Here is a 12,261-nt window from a genome sequence, read left to right as displayed (position 1 = left end):
TTGAAAATAGCCCTGCCTATTGTGGAAAATGTTTTGTAATACCCATTACTTCTGATTTTAGATGGATTTCCTTTACTTTTTCCAAAGCAACTTCATACTTGAAATTATATTAACCTATTTTATATAATAATCTATTGAATAATAAATGATGGTTAAAATATATGCATTGAAATTATATTCAATTCCTAAACTATTTAGTACTATAAATACATGTAATGTCACTAAATCAAATGCATAAATCATATTTTATGAAATACATCTGCAGCAGGCAAGACCTTTGAGCAGGAAATCAATTTTAGCTGATGTTTCTCTTTGGGAGAAACAAAGTACACAAATGTTTAGATTGCTGTTATAATAATTTGTTTTCTTTTATGCTTCACTGAATAAACCATAAACCTTGAAGCATCATTCTATACCCTAGAGGAATTTAAGTCAATAGAATGTTCATGTTAGCCAGGTGTGGCAGCACACACCTGGAGTCTGTAGTCCTAGCTCTGTGGAAGGCTGGGGCAGGAAGATGGCTTGAACCTAGGAGTTGGAGGCTGCAGTGAGCTGTGATCATGCCACTGCACTCCAGCCTGGGTAACAGAAAAAGATTCTGTCTCTTAAAAAACAATTTTTTAAATATTTAAATTTTAGAATGTTCATGTCTAGATACTTTAAACATCTTTTTTGGAATTACTCCCTTTGAAAGAAATTGGGCAATAAAGTGCTCGAATCAAAATTTCTATGAGGATAGAGAAATCTAAGAACAATTTCTTTACTGCACCAAATGTCTCGAGTCTCCAGGAAAAATTCCAGACACTTTATTTAGGCTCAAATAAATTCCACTCTGTCATAAAAGTCACAAGCATACCCAAATAAAAATGCCTGGCAATGGTCACAGCCTCGGTCTCAGGTAGCAGTGGACAGGTAGAAACCAAATTTATGGGGGAGAGATGGTAATATCAGGAATCAAACAGCTCCAAGAGGGGCTATGCATGCTGCTCTGGCCTTGTCCTAGAATAGGATGCCAGGAAGCATGTGGTTCGCCTGAGCATCTCCAAGACCTGGTTAAAGGTATTGAGAATTTTCCAAACATAAGACAAAACTTTGAAGAAACAAGTATAAAGAATGAGGCACATTTCAATTTCAAAACCATTCCAAAGCAACTCAAAACACATTTAAAAGAGAAAGAACTTCTAGTCTAGGAGACCACAGAGCTAAACTCAAGTCAATAACTAATCCCCTCTTATCTTCTACTTTTCTCTAACTTAACTGGGAGGAATTTAATACTTTTCCCTACTCGCAATGCTGTCGTGGGACTTGAACATGATAACTTACATGAAAACCTTTAAAAACTGAATTTTTTTCAAAAGAACACACACATGCAGCCAATAAGCATATGCAAAAATGCTCATCATCACTAATCATTAGAGAAATGCAAACCAAAGCTACAATGATACCATCTCATACTAGTCAGAATGGCTGTTATTAAAAAGCCAAAAGTAACAGATGCTGACAAGGTTGTGGAGAAAAGAGAACACTTACATACTGCTGGTGGGAATGTAAATTAGGTCAGGTATTGTGGAAAGCAGTTTGGTGATTTCTCAAAGAACTTAAAACAGAATTACCATTAGATTCAGTAATCCCATTATTTGGTATATACCCCCAAAAATATAAATTGTTCTACCATAAAGACACATGCACGTGTAGTTCATTGCAGGACTATTCACAATGGCAAAGAAGTGAAATCAACCTAAATGCCCATCAATGATAGATTGGATAAGGAAAATATGGTATATATATACCATGGAACATTACACAATCATTAAAATAAAAAGAATGAGATCATGTCCTTTGCAGCAACATGGATGCAGCTAGAGGCCATTAGCCTAAGTGAAGTAATACAGGAGCGGAAAACCAAATATTGCATGCTCTCATTTGTAAGTGGAAGCTAAACACTGAGTATACACGGACAGAAAGAAGGGAACAACAGACACCAGGGCCTACTTGAGAGTGGAAGATGGGAGGAAGGTGAGGCTTGAAAAACTGCCTATCGAATACTATACTTATTACCTGGTTAATGAAATGGTCTGTATGCCAAATCTTCGTGATGTGTAATTTACCTATATAACAAACCTGCACATGTACTCCTGAACCTAAAATAAAAGTTTAAAAAAACTGAAACCTTGCACAAATAAATTATTACTGTACTCAAAAGATGACAAGCTTATAAATGATTAACTGGTAATATCAACACTTTTCTGTGTAGGTAATTAGAAAAACAAAATAGAATCCAGCCGTATCCATTTAGAGAGTCTTAATCAAAGCCATGGTTTCTTCATGAGTTTAATAAATAATAAACATCATCATGACTTAGATTTGAGTCAATTTCTTCTAAACACCTCATCCAAGAGTGCAGTCTTTCACCTAACTGTACAAGGTAGGGAGGTAGCAGTCCTACCTCTGGGTTCTACTGGTGGCTGGGTTCTATTGAGCCATGAACTGCATACCAGCAGAGCTATCTTCCTCAGGATCCATGAAGACCAGTGCAAGAAGCGCCACGCAAAGCACAACACTACCAGAAAGTGTATCTTTAACATCACCAGGGCACAGTCCAAGTGTTATTTCAGAAACAAGAGAAAGAAAAGTCAACAGACGAAAGGTAAATAATTGAAAAACGAACATGAGAACAAAGTATGGGAGTGAAATGGTATGAGGTCTGGGACTTGTCTTAAAATACTGCCCCTATTTCCCCAGAACTGAGCAGGGGAAAGGGAGAGAGAGAACAAGAATCCAGAAAGTTTACTGTTAATCCTGGGTGTCAGGGATATGGAGTTCATTCTACTATTCACTCTACATTCTGTGTTTTTTAAAACTGCCATAATAAATTGTCTTTAAGCTGACATTTAATATGGTATGAACTCAATTTGGTTAAAAAACAATACAAACAAAGCACCCAGAAAATTTTTTTTAAATGAACCAAAAAATTTATGTTGGGTTGTGGGACAAAATCAAAGAGTAAGTAAACTGACTTCACACAACTGCTGAGCAGAAGAGCCACTATTCACAGAAAGCAGCTCTTCCCATCAAGTCTCACCAACATTTACCGGGAGTACCACCTTATTAATAACCTACCCATGCATACAGCATTCCTTGAACAAAATAGAACATAATCCTGAAAGGGCACCCAAATATCACCCACTTAACACTCTCTATGGGCTTCTATCCACTAGCCCTTTCCTCAAAGAAAGAAAGAAAAATATGTCCAATTTCTCACACTAAAGAAACTGGGTCAATAGGAGAAAGGAAAAGAAAGGCAAAAAGATCCCATTTTGACATACAAGAATAACTCACATTATACTGATGATAAAAACCAAAGAAGCCCAAATCACTGCCTGTTACTTAATAGTAAGCTTTACTCTGTATCTTCTTACCTCTCCTTATTTCCTTACTGGCTCCAGAGGCATACAAGACAGGAAGGAAATACATAAGGAACTCCACGATGGCAGATAAGGAGGCATGTCAGGCAATCAATGACACACTGTTCCTAGTAACTCCATTTCATAAAGGCACTGATCTGTCACCCACTGATTGCCAGGGCTGATTACAGGCACTGATTGTGGACCATTTCTGAAACCTGTCCCACAAAAATACGAAAGATTGTCTTGGCAAAATTTCTACATTATTAATAGTATGAATAACCAAGATTCAGGTGACAGCAGCTTTGACTGAGCAGGACAGCTTAAAAGATTTTGCAGATGAGCTGACAATGGTCCAAACCCCAACCAAGGGGATTCTTTGATCATACCTGTCCTAGGGACACTGTGCTCAGTTTATCTTCCGAGCACAAGGTACTCATTACCCAAATGTTCAGACTCCTGACCTTTGCCACATGAATCATATATCCTATCTACATATAGATACCACAAAAGGAGTGGAAAAAACTACGATATAAGCCAATTCCCTAGGCTGAAGGGAGAAATTACTTGTACCCTATTCTGACATCTTTCTGCCTTGAGTTTTAAGAGAAGTTTTCTTTTTTTAAAAACTAAGCTGTTCCTATCTTACAGGTAATACAACTCTTGTGATGTTTCCTGTTTTCCTTTGGCCACCAGGAATCCCAGAGCCAAATGTTACAGGCCAAATCTAGCAAATGAATTGAACCTAAAGATTCAGTGCTGATACCTGAAGAGTTTTACCATTTGTCTCATGTAACCTAAAATAAAGACTCCATCACAAGCTATGTGAATTCCTACTTCAGGAAAGATAAGAGTCAGAAGTGGTAATCCAGGGAATGGCATAAATGATTTTCCTTTGACACTACTGATGCATTCTGAACCATATTTTTTGACACCTGGCAAGGCAGAATTTGTCAAGCCTTGTTCAAGAGTCCCAGTTGGAGCACCCAGTTGGAAACTCCATTTGCCATTCAATTGCCCATAATTCTCAATAGTGTTAGTTTTTTCAATGTGTGGTTTTGAAATAGGTCTGCACAAATTCTGGTGCCAGGCACCAAGAAATGGAAATCAAAATAAATCCAAGGTTATATGAAATAAATATGTAATAGTAAAAACAAGTTTTTTTTTTTAATAACTGTGTTTGCCTTTTGTTTTAATTCATCTAACTTAATTTCATGGGCAGAAAAACAAATCAAGTTTGGCATCGACTTTCAGGCTGTTAGACCCTAATACTCTAAGTCGTTTTTTCCCCAGCTTTTTGCTTTTCATTCAACACCAAATTGTTTAGCAACTAATAACTTGTCTGAATTATTTCTGCCTACCTAAAAAGTAAAAATACAGAAGTTAATGACTATGATTGAGCTTTTTAAAGTAATGAACCAGATTAACAAATCACTATACTATCATGAACTAATCATATACAGAATAACGTCAGAACCTTCACATACTCCTTTTTGCTTTTACATAACAGGAAGAGCTTGGCAGAAGATCTCTGGCAACACTTGAGCAAGCTCACATCTTAAGACCTTGTCCCTTTAACAAGAGCAACATCAAGTCCCTGGGGTGATAAATCCATTTCCCGCCTTCTCTGATCATACTGATGTGTGCGTGTGTGTGCATGTGTGTGTGTATGTGTGTGTGTCTGTGATTAGACCACTCCCCAAGGAAGAAAACAGCTTCGTGGTCTGCTGTTTTGATTAGTACAGTGAATGTTTACAATCTAGGCACAACTCATAGTAAAAATCAAATCACACAAGTTGTTGGGATTTCGTAATAACTCCTTCAAGTCATTAAGGAGCAGTTGTAGCATCTGACTATAGTTAAACTTCTCTTGAACAATTCTACTTGATTCTCACACTGTATTAGTTACCCCTCATTCAGACATACTGATGCATGTGTGGATGATTAAGCAACCACTTGTTGTCATTAGTATCGGCCAAACTGAGCTTGGCAGCTCTGCTCCCATTAGTCAATGTGCAATGCTTACCAAGGCCCATCGTATCTGTCGCCAAAACTGCTTGTTTCCATTATTACATAATTTAATTAAATATTGAGTAATCAATGAAACTGGAGTCTGGAAAGAAAGTGCACTGTTATTTCTACAAAACTAAATTGAATGCTTTAGAACGACTTGATGAAGGTAAACAGCTTTACCAAAAGATTGCTGCAAAATTAGATGTGGTTGAGACAGCTTTAATATTCTTAAGAGGAAAATGTGACTTAAAATGTGGAAGGATTCACTATTGGGCTTCTTGGCAGTTTTGATGCTCTGGCATCACTTTAAAAAAATAAAGACTGGACATTGATGATTATGGCTTATGCAGGAAAGATAACAAATGGCCCAAATCAAAGGACCCATATTCAAAAGAAAATTCCTTGACACTACATAAAACATTGACAGATCCTAAACATTGCTATTTCTAAAGTTAATAAAATGTTTATGGTGAGCATGTATACTTCTGAAAAAATTATGTCCACCCTTAACTGATTCATCATTTAACTGTGGATCCCAATTCTACTGAAAGAGGAACTAAACCAAGCTCTAGACCTTCCTGGAGCACTTCCTCCCTTTCCGTGATGAAAAACTTTAACAAAAACGGAAGGGGGAAAGTTAGCCTTTGGTGAAGTCTTGCCCTCCTTCTAGTGGCCATCTCCTCAGGAGTCTGTGCTTCCTTGAGCCCTCAGGATGGGGCTCCCAGTCCCAACCCTGTAGAGGTCCAAGCTTAAATAGTACCTCTTCTCTCTTTCCTTCCCATGCATAGCCCCGATTATCTTAAGTCCAGGTATTCTCAGCTAGGAGTTGAGCAAAGCAAGGCAAAAGTCAACTCACATAGTAAGGCACATTTCTCTTCCCTAGGATGTCTGCATTTCAGAAGGTCTATGTTCTCACAGCTGTAAATGCCTCCAGTTCAAGGGTATACAAAAGAGAAGTGAAAAAATTCAGGACTGTGGAAGGGGAGATATTTTGGAACTGGAGAGAGGAAGGAACATGTTAGTCTTAAGAGGAATTAGTTACAAAGTAGAAAGAATTAGACTTAAATTCCCTCTTTTTTTCATTTTTCTTTTTTAGGAAGTATTGACCTTTCCAAGCCAGTTTCCCTTTCTATAAAAATATGGATACCACAACCTGCCTCATAAGATTAAATGAGATAACGAGCTGTAGAGCACCTAGCATAGTCTAGGCACACAGCAGGTGCTCGCCAATCATGGCTGCTTTTAGGTAGTCTATCTTCTCACATCCATTCCCTCCCCACCCATAAGAGGCATTATTTTTCACATCTTCCCTCCCCCAATTTCTGTACCCAAAGATTCTTGTAAAAATAGCTGGGTCTCCTCCCCTCAATGTGTCCCAACAACGGCAGCCTCAAGTGTTCTGTCAGAAAGAAAGCTGTGTGGTGCAGAAGCACTATTATTTGAAGATAAGCACTCCACCCTTCAGCACACTCTTAGGAACTCAGGAAGTATGGGGCACTCAAAATGTGAATATCCGTTGGTTGATCTGATTTGTACTACTGAATTTACTCAAAATTAATGTGCAGTAAGATCAAATGAAAAAAAAAAAAATGCTTCTTCTCTTTACCTGAATACTCCCAACCCATTCTCTTCCAGTGAATCATCATCTAAGATCTCTGATGTGGTTGCTAGATTTAGAGATCCAACCTGTACATTCTTTTTAAACAGCAGATAATCACCCCCAAGGAGATGGTTAGTGGTACTCTTAGACAGAGGACTCATTCAGTGTTGGGCACTCTGCAAGATCAGGTAGGATAGATACATGGTCTCTGTGGGTATCTGTAAGTTGTCACTCCCCAATTCAAGGATTTAGAACCTCAAATCGTACACAGGCGCAGTAAAGCAGATGAATATGTTAAAGAGGACAGAAGAGACCAAGTATGGTTAACCTGGTCTTAGAAAGGAGACAAGCATGACACCAAACCAGAGGAGAAGGGGCACAGGGCAGACGAAGCTAGTTTACTTCAGCAACATCCTGACTACACACACAACTGAGCACAGCTCACTCCCTCACAATGAGAGAAAATGTCTATGTTTAAAAGTTCTGAAGAACAAAGTGTCTGGGTTTATTTAGATGTCCACATCTCTTTGCTTCTGTTCACATGAGTTATCTTTTCTGGATAAGCATCAGTTGCTATATATTGCTTTGGTTTTTCCTTTAGAAGACAAACACAAGTTGAGGAAGCCACCTTTCCCACTTGCCAGTGATAATAAAATGCAACAGCTGTTACCTAAGCAACCATTTAGGTTTCAAAGGTATTGAAGATAAATTTGTTATTTCCTCTAAAGAAAACGTTTTCCTCTTCAGGTGTTAATTACTGATTGATAAAGAAGTCACCAAAATCAAGTAAGTTATGGGACCTATAAGGGCTGATGGTGACAGAATCTGCCTGAAATAGGTAGAGTGGTAACTGGGAACTCCGCCTCTAAACCATTTCACCTCTCTTCAGCATATGACTTGGGAATGCCTTCTACTTATAGATACATTTCAAAGGCTACACACAGAAACTTTTCCATCCCTGACTTTGTACTTTGGTGTGCTAAGATTTTAGAATATAGTTAACATCATTCTGTAAATTTTTTCTCTCACTAATACAGAGAGGCAGACAAGCTTGGTGGTTATTTTTCCACTCTCCCTGAGCTTCTTAAAAATGGCGATAAAATAATATTTTTATTTTTGTTAATTATTTTAACAGTACAGAGTTATTTAGTCCAAAAGAATTGCAGAACTTTTGTAAGCAATTTCAAGTTAACAATACCAAAAATAGGGTTGGGATGTCATAAGTGAGAACTTTTTAGTGTTACTTCTTATAGGGAGAGGTTCTAGTAAGTTTTTGCTATATTTTGGTAGTAAGTATTCTGTGAAATCAATGGATATTTAGTTCTCAATCAAACCAAGCCAAGAATCACAATTACTCTCAAGCTACCACATGAAGAAATTAACCAAACAAGCTTAACAGTTCTCTTGTAATATGGCAAGTATTACCAAAGAAGCCTCATAAACAGAGAAGCAGTTTGTCTGTGTGGAATGGAAGAAATATATATGCTATTATTATTATTCAAGACAGTACCAAACTCTAATATAATGGACAGTTAGAGCTAGTTGTTGTATACAAGCCAAATTATTCAAAAGAATAACAAAACAAATACTACTTATGGATATGAAGTTCTTTTTTTTTTTTTTTTTTTTTTTTTTGACGGAGTCTCACTCCATTGCCCAGGCCGGAGTGCGGTGGCGTGATCTCACCACACTGCAACCTCCACCTCTTGGGTTCAAGCAATTCTCCTGCCTCAGTCTCCTGAGTAGCTCCTGCCTTAGTCTTTTGAGTACAGGTGTGAGCCACCATGCCCGGCTAATTTTTCTGTATTTTTAGTAGAGACGGGGTTTTATCATGTTGGCCAGGAAGGTCTCAGTCTCTTGACCTCATATCCGCCCGCCTCGGCCTCCCAAAGTGCTAAGATTACTGGCATGAGCCACCATGCCCGGCCTCAAATTCTTAAAAGTGAGATGTTACATGAAATGTCCAGGACAGAAAAATCTTAGAGACAGAAAGTAGATTAGTAGTTGCCTGGGGATTGGTGTGAAAGTAGAGATTAAAAGTAAAAAGATAAGAGAGGAATCTTATCTTTTAAGGAATGACAGAAATGTTCTAAAACTGGTTTACAGTACTGGGTGTAGAACTCAGTATATTTACTAAAAATCACAGAGTAATATAGAAAATATACCTCCATAAAGTTTTTCAAATGACAAGGTGATCATTTGGACTTAGTGTTTTAATTGGGACTGGGAGGTAACTACGGAAGGATGTGCTTAAACTCCAAGTTTTGAGAAAGTTCATCTCCATATTTTCCAATAATCTGAAGATTATAGTACTTTCATACAATAAAGTATATGCAACTATTGAAAATCATATAGAATATGCAACTATTGAAAATAACATAGAAAAAATGTGACAGCAATCTAAATCTCCATCAATGAAAGTGGTGCACTGAAATTATAATACAGCCATCCTACAGAAGTGGTACAGTCCATATTAAGTAGTCAATTTCAAAATGTGTTAAATTATATACAATGACACACACAGAAATATTTCCAGGACATACTGAGTGAAAAACAGTGCCTAACAGAACAATGCACACAAGAGGACATATGAGAATGTATATGAATTATCTATATATGTACAATGTGAATAACTGCATGTATATTTGGGAAGATATATACCAGATTGTTCATTATGCTTAGCTCTTAGAAATAGAAAAGAGCTAAGCATATTTCTTGGAAGTAGAAAGTTCTCTTGAGGGAGAGAACTTTCCATCAAAGTTCAAGGAAGGCATCTGGGAGTATGTGCATAAGGTGCTAGAAATGGTTATCACTGGTTAGGTTTTACATGGTTGTTTATGTTATTTTTATATACATTCAGTATAACTGTCTATACTTTCTTATGGAGAGGAAGGTTAGTATATTGTTGTCAAAAGATTCTGGAGCCAGATGGCCTAGATTTAAATCTTAGCTCTTCTGTTTACTTGCTGTGAGACCCTGAATAAATTACTCATCCACTCTGTGCTACAGTTTTTTGCCTTTGCAAATTGAGAATAACAATAGCTGGTGAAGATCAACAAAATATAAACACAAGACCTTTAGAAAAGAGCCTGGCATATATACATATACATACACATATACATATACTTTTTTTTTTAAGAGACAGGGTTCTTGCTCTGTCACCCAGGCTGCAGTGCACTGGTATGATCCCTGCTCACTTCAGCCTTGAACTCTTGGACTCAAGCAATCCTCCCACCTCAGCCTCCTGAGCAGCTGAGATTACAACTATATACCACTTTGCCCAGCCAATTAAATTTTTTTTTTTTTGTACAGACAGGGTCTTGCTATGTTGTCCAGGTTGCTCAATGTCTTGTTAGTAAGAAGAAAATATGAAAGCAGCTTTATTTTTGTGAGGAAAAAGATAAGAAGTACAAAACCACAAGTGCTGACTGTTCCTTTACTACCTGCTCAATATCAGTATGTGACCAGAATATATCAGGCAATAATGAAAGTCTGGGCAGTTGTCAGATCCTGTCTTATGGCCAATACTAACGTAACCAATCTCCCAACAGATCACACCAAGGCCAGAGGGTTCCTGGGCAGGAAGCTCCCAAGTGCCTCTGCTCACCCAGATGACTGCAATGCCTCAAGATTGCGATAATTAGTGTGTGTGGCCAGACCAATGGCAGAGACACAATGGTCTGATATAAACACTATGCCTAGTAATTGACCTCAATGGGAACTTGTGGCCTCATCTTGAGACATACAACATAAACCAGGGTCAATTATCTGACATTTGAGCAGGCCATGGGAAAATCATTAATTGTCACATTCTAATAACATAGGCCAAATCTTTGCCTTGCTGAAAAACAGCAAATTCTAAACTAGCCCCAATTTCCGTACCTTATACTGTAAGCATTTTCTTAACCTTTGGTAGTCCTGAAAATATTTTCCTGTGGCCACCCTCTTAATCTGAACAATAATAGAAACTCTTTCTCTAAAAATAACACATTTGTTGAGTGATTACTACATGCCAAATTTATCTATTCTTTAAAAATTCTTAGATGGAGGTATTTTAATCTCCACTTGTGCAAAAAGAATACTTAATTTGAATAAGTGGAGATTAAAATACCTCCATCAAAGGCTTGGAGACAGCATGTTCCTTACTGGGGCCCCCCATTGAGTGGCAACCCTGGGAACCAAACATAGAAGCATCCAATTCCAAAGCCTCTGCTTTTCCACCCACAAAAGAAATCCCTCTAATTTGATTCTCAAGTAGTTTGCACTCTATTTCAACTGCAAAGTACTCCTCCAAAAGGTGTATATGCCACCAAAACTTTATACCAATCAACAAACCAGAAATACCACCAAAAGCTCCTGAAATTTTCTTAAAGGACACATGTTTCACATTTGTCCAATTGACATTAGACTTCTATTTTTCATTTGCCTTCTTCAAGGCCAACTGATTTTCAACAAATTATCAAGGTCTCACCCACAGATCTATCCTCACTGAGGCTAAAAATGATAAGAAACTCCTGCTTTCAAACACTCATTTTTCAAAGTAGATTCTACTGTCATATTCATTTACGCTCCTGCACAAAATGTCAAAGACAAATTAACAAATGAATTTCTGTCAGCCTTAGTCACCTTGATTTTTAAAATGAAGCTAAAGATACAAAAGACGGACCAAAGGAGTACAAAATGTTGTACCCCATAAATTATTTGTGAGCTTTTTGTTGACATTGTAAACATCTTTGTTTTCTTAAAAACAAAAAAAAACAAAACTCCATTTATCTTTCATTTCAATATTCTGCTTAGAAAAGAAAATTACCAAACTACCATAAATTTGTCTAGTCAAAACTTGAATTAATGGCATCATCCATCAATTACTGCATCAGTCTGCATTGAAATGGATGCTTAATAAGCATCATGATCACTCAAAACAACAATGATTATTTCTCTAATGTTCTGACATCCAATTATTTTTGCATTGAATGTCACTGAACAGTAACGGAAGTCAAAGCCTACCATTAGCTTTCTCAAAAATTAATCTATTTTCCTATTGTGGGCTTTTATTTCAGTAAATTCAAATTAATGGAGTCAACTGCCTCCATAAAACTATGAAGAATAAACAAAACCATTAGACATCTCAGGCCAAATGGCAAGAAAAAGGGGCCATGATCCTACTGGAAATTAAGATTTATTGACATTTTCAGAGTATAACACTATATGCCAAGCCAAGAAAATATTGTACAATATTGCCCT

General features: G+C 37.3%; 1 protein-coding gene across 1 annotated transcript in view; it reads right to left on the bottom strand.

Moving 5' to 3' along the window:
- SGMS1 (sphingomyelin synthase 1) overlaps window positions 1–8,628 on the bottom strand; it is an 85,575-nt gene extending 76,947 nt beyond the window's left edge. The window contains 1 exon segment of the mRNA XM_032245615.1: window positions 2,447–8,628. The gene's annotated coding sequence lies outside the window, so the exon portion shown is untranslated.
- Window positions 8,629–12,261: the final 3,633 nt, after the last annotated feature.

Source organism: Sapajus apella, unplaced genomic scaffold (assembly GCF_009761245.1).
Source record: "Sapajus apella isolate SASKATOON/1434 unplaced genomic scaffold, GSC_monkey_1.0 scaffold58, whole genome shotgun sequence".
In the NCBI taxonomy this organism is placed as follows: Eukaryota; Metazoa; Chordata; class Mammalia; order Primates; family Cebidae; genus Sapajus; species Sapajus apella.
Note: the sequence above shows the minus strand (reverse complement) of the source record. Positions and strands in the feature narration are given on the sequence as shown.